The sequence below is a fragment of the Anarrhichthys ocellatus genome, unplaced genomic scaffold (assembly GCF_004355925.1).
Source record: "Anarrhichthys ocellatus isolate YVR2014 unplaced genomic scaffold, GSC_Weel_1.0 scaffold3642, whole genome shotgun sequence".
Classification (NCBI taxonomy): domain Eukaryota; kingdom Metazoa; phylum Chordata; class Actinopteri; order Perciformes; family Anarhichadidae; genus Anarrhichthys; species Anarrhichthys ocellatus.
In genome coordinates, this window is record NW_022283616.1 from 1 (window position 1) to 5,414 (window position 5,414).

The window sequence follows — 5,414 nt, forward strand, 5'->3', positions numbered from 1 at the left end:
GTTGTGAATTGTGGTTAAAATGTTTTGTAAGACGCTGTCCTTCAATGGTTCAATGGTTCGTAAGATGGGATACTTATTTTTATAGATATACATGTTTACACAATGATATACAGTACATTACTTTCTCTGGATTATGTTAACACCTATTCTTGTTCACTGCCGCACAGGATTTGGATCCGATTTGGACAGACAGTAATTCCCCAGCCAGGTAAAAAATAAAAAAAACATTTACATATGAGGCTAATAATTAAATGTGTTGCATTGTACCGCTTTGATTACATCACAGCTGTTATTTCTGCTCTGCTTTTTCTTGAGAAAAATTTAGACTCACATTACACGGTTTAATTTGATGACCTGTGAGTCCAAAAGTAGTTGTGGACATGCGATGGAAAAATTGTTTAAATATTAAGTTATATATTTTTTTGTCAGCCTCTTTTAAACATTTACTGGTAGCCTTTATTTTTGCATGTATTTGTTATTGGACAGTAAATATCCACGGTGTTTGTTTTCATAAGGCTAAATATTACTGTGATGATTGTAATACCAGTGATTATAAGATCAGGGGTATTAAGTCCTTCTAAACTTCTCTGTTGTGTTTCCCACAGTCTTCAGGAAGAAGAGACTGAAGAAGACGACTGGAGGCGTCTGCAGCCATCAACATAAATTGGCAAAGCGCAACTTAGATTTTAGTAACTCCAGGAGGTTACTGGTCCCAGCTAAGAGATAGTTAGGAATATAACCCTCTTTAAGGCTTTGCTGTTTAGCTTTGTATCTCATGTACAGACACATGAGTTGCATTATTTCATTAATTCAATTCTTCGCAAGATAGGAATTTGCTTATTCTCTATAACTGTCAAGCTATTGCTTTAAGTATTACCCTGAACTACACTAAATCTTTGACAAACTATTTAAAAAGTTTGTATTGGAGTTACCTAATTTGTGAACATCCAACATAAACACTATGCACAGCTTCATGGTTTTAGCCAAAATCTGTTTACATTTCAGTAAAGATGCTTCTGTTAAAGCTCAATAATACATTTTGTTTGTCATACTTGACATACCTATCAAGAGCCTTTTTTTTTTTTTTACTTAGGGCAAACCACTCAAATTATATTCATAAAACAGATAGTACCAGTCCTTCATTAAGACGTGAGTCACGTTCAAAGCTGTTGTAAAATACTCTATAGACACACAGCTGTGAACACTGTGCCACCTGTTGTTTCAAAATGTCGGATTTTGTTAAAACCTTGCGTACCTGTAATCCCAAATCTACCTGTAAATGTGCGCAGCTGGTTCAGCCTCACATCCCGCCCTCTACACGCCCACATTCAACCATAAATGTTCAATGCAAAGCAGATAGCTGTTACAGTTTGTCTGTGTACAGTATGCTGGATCTTTCACTATGGAATAAACCATAAATTAATAAATAAAGTTGTGTTCACTGCAGCGATTTTACTCACAAACACTTAATAAAAACTAAAATCATACATGTGATATGTGCACAGTATTAGAAGATTATTGAAAACTAATGATGCTCTGCTCTGCAGTTCTTCAACACTAGTTGACTGTATTTTACAGATGATGATAATTTCATCAGCTGCTCCACAGCTGACCACGAGAGTCGATAGTTCGGCCCTCTCCTCTGTGCTGAGGAGAGCAGACAGCGCTAATGAAATATCAAGCGAAATTTGATTTGATTCGTCAAGTTTGTTTATATAGATCACAACTTTTGCGTGGGAAGTGGCGTACGCCTCTTTCAGACCCTGTTTTGTGCGTACGCAACGGTTATAAACGAGACCCCTGGCTATTGATTTTGAAACAATCACCAAAATGGAGCGAAACCAGGCTCTCCGACACTTTTATGCCAATGATCCACCTCTCAGCCTATCCTGGTGTCTGTTGAAAGATCCAGAGTGTATCACTGGCAACAAAGGTTTTCGTTGGATTGGTGAAAAAGCTCGAGAAGGATGAGACAAAAAAACAGCAACGTTGTTCCTACAAATGCACAAACAAAAAAAAACACGATTCCGTCGAATGAAACCAAGAGAGCCGACAGGGATTCATGTTTGAGCAGCCTAGGAAGCCACTACTGTGTCCCATCACTTCATTTTGAGAAATACCTGTCGTTGCTTTCTTCGGGCCTTTTATCTCCATCCAAAGTGGACAAACTACATCAATGATCTGTGGTAAGTTGATACAACAATTGTAGCATTGTTTACAAGTTAACAATAGCTTTTTGTAGATTTGTAGCCCATTATGCCAACTTTTCTCTCGCTATGTCGTTAATTGCAAGCAATATCTTTTTTGTTAAAGTGTAGCTTGGTTAGTGTAATGGAAAACCCTCTAATTATGCACAATGTAACCACGTTTACATCCCTTATTTTGATCATGCTGAATCCGGTACAATGCAACCTTTGAATGAATGAATCCTGGCAGCTAACGGTGCTAATAGCGCTAACAGTGCAAACAAACGAAAGTAACGACAGAGCTCACAGTCTTTAATTATATCCTGGTTTGTCAAAATGAAGGTGGTAGGGTTAACAATGACACCAGCTTTGGCTGACCTGAAACTGCTTGTGTAAAAATATTGGGCGGAAGAACATTCCATTATTTCCATCCCACACAATGACTTATCCTCTATTTACGGTGTGGAGTTTAGATGGTATGAATCATAACCATGGGATGTTACTTATCTGTGTTCTCGCTCAGTTGAAATAGAGGACCTAAGTGGACCAACATGCAAAGAGGGAACGTCTCATCAACATTTTGTTGACGGATCTCATGAAAAGAGGTATGTTATGATTTGAATAAAGAGATATATAGTATGTTGTCCGACATGGTGATGTTTGGTATGTTTGGGTCAATTAGTCCTCCGAGAGGTATAACTTTCTGTTTGAACAAACTGTTGGAACTTCAATAAGGGAAATTCGGGAGGAGTAGTGCTGCACAAAAAGTTCTGATGTGATGTTTTTTATGGAGGGAGAGAGGTACTTTTATTGTTTTCACAAGTGTGTTGTTTTTCAAATAAATAAGATAACTACAAATCATAAATTACCCACATTAACCGAGCAAGCAGGGGTTTCTTTCTTTTTACCAAGAGGCACGAGAGAACCAGAACCAGGGCTGAGTGGAGCAGACTGTCAGACCCTGCTGCTGTAAAGTTAGAGGTTTTCTAAAGGGACTCTGGTGCTCAGAAACACTCCCACTTTCGGCAACAAGAGCCACCAAAATTGTGAAACTTCCTTAGTAACGTATACAGCACATCTATTTCACAACATTTGATGAAAACAATTACAGTTACAATATGGCGGGTCAAATTGCAACACATTTCTTGAAACTTGAAGTAGTCCATCCCACAAAATGGCCGCCTTCCCATTTTTAGACTTTCTGTAAAGCAAAAGGAGGAATCTGCAACCAGCTGAGCTTTTAGACACCAACACAGTCAGCTGATCATCATATTTGTCTGATGATTTGTCGCATCTTGGAGATAAAGCGTGATTGGTAATTATCCTATGAACATAAAGGCATTTGCTAAATTTGAACTACATTTGAACACAAAGTGTTGAGTCACAGTAACTTGTACTAGTTTAGATACAAAGCTTTTGCCTCCAGTTCTCAAGGTTTGTCCCAGTTCACTGTGGACAAAGAGTGTGACTTTAACAAAGGACCCTAATTCAAATCACGTCTCCTACTAACAGTCAACATGTTGTTGTGTGATTTCCATGAAAGGCAATCTTTTTTTTTTAGCCTTGACCAAGTAGTTTTAGTTGCCTGAACACGCAGCATCTCTGTATCTGGTTGTGCTTTCTCACTTTGCAGCTTTTTTTTCTAAATGCAGCACACGTGTTGTCAAATTGGTGAAGATGTTCTCTTCATGTGCCTCTGTTCTCTACAATACTTGGAGCATTTATAAAGATATAGAGGAGTAATGTCTTCCTGAGCAGAGAATGAAGTTGCTCTCCCTCTGTGTGTGTGTTGTAGTCCGAGCTTCTCTTTGCTTTGTTTACCAAGCCGGGCCGGCTGCGCTTGCCTTTAGTGCATTGTGCGTGCATGTTAATGCATGCGAGCGTGCCCCGCTGGTTAGCTCCTGGCCTCCACACTGCGCTCATACAGCTGTTACAGCTGCTAACGGTGTTACGGCTGATAAGCAGTCGTCTAAGAAGCGTAGCGCCCACCGTTAAACACTGTTTAGCCGTTGCCATGTTGAGAGCCGTGAGGAATCAAAAGAATTGTTATGAATTTAGATTTTAGCCCCTTTAAGTAGCAGTGAAGCTCTCATGGCCACTGTAGAAGGATTCTTGGGAACTGAAACTGATAGATTTGCTGACCTTGAATTTATTTTTATTTCGAAATACAGAAGTACTTGCAGAAGTGCATGTCATTATGTCTATTCCAGACAATTCCTTATCGTCTATTTAGGGTGGGAAGTTCCTGTGGTTTGAATCATAACCAAGAGACGGTACTTATCTGAAACAGAGGACCAAAGCTGACCAACATGAACGAAGGAAAGGTCAAGATTTTGTAAGGATCTAAAAAAAAGAAAAAAGGTATGTTCTGTTTTGGCTAAATTAATTTACAGACAAAGAAATATATAGTACGTTGTCCGACAGAGAGGTCTAACTCCCTGTTAGAACTCTTGTGAACAAATATACTTATTTGAGATTTTGGAGGACTAAGGCTGTGTAAAAAGTGCTGTCAACACCAATTCATTTTTTAATATTTTTTTATAGAGGGAGAGAGGTACTGATATTTTTTTACTGCGAGTGGTATTTTCAAAATAAATCATATTTTAGTTTGGAATAAGAGATTTTCCTTCTGTAATAAAAATGATCCTCAACATTGTTGTACATTAATTTATACAATGTTGCATTTAAAAAAAAAAAGTAACACTGACGTGGTCTGGCGCCAACATGTACGTAACTACAACGCGACTGTTTGTTTGAGGAAAATGGCGTCTGTAAACGACAAGCTCCCCGTAAGTTTGTTTAAAACATTAGTGTTGCTATATCATTTAGAGAAATCCCGCATTAAATCATGCAATTTGCTGTTAAAGTGGAAGTGGTAACTTAATATGGGAATCTTACGATACTTTTCTTTTTTGTAATACATTTTTTGATATTGCAGATATCCATTGAATGCGTGGACAACGCTGATGGACTTCCTGGTGAAATCATCTACGATGATATGACATTTCCCATTCCTTATCAACAAGTAAGGTTTATACTATTTAGTTTGAAGTGACATGTATTGGATTTGGGAGGACTAGTGCTGCGTAAGAAGGAGCAGAAGCAGTAGTGAACCGAATGAATCAGAGTCGTGTGTGGTAGCAACATTAGCAGCTAGCGTACATTGAAAGTGACATTTTTCTTAACCGATAAATATATTTTTGCTGCAGTTAGATTTATGTATTCTTT

The 5,414-nt window shown here is 38.2% G+C and overlaps 1 long non-coding RNA gene across 1 annotated transcript; it reads left to right on the forward strand.

Annotated features, from left to right (window-relative positions):
• The first annotated feature begins 14 nt into the window (after positions 1 to 14).
• LOC116379064 (uncharacterized) lies at positions 15 to 5,408 on the forward strand. Its single transcript, XR_004212373.1, has 3 exons — positions 15 to 208; positions 606 to 4,547; positions 5,125 to 5,408. It is a non-coding gene; the product is annotated as an uncharacterized LOC116379064 (long non-coding RNA).
• The last annotated feature ends 6 nt before the right edge of the window (positions 5,409 to 5,414 follow it).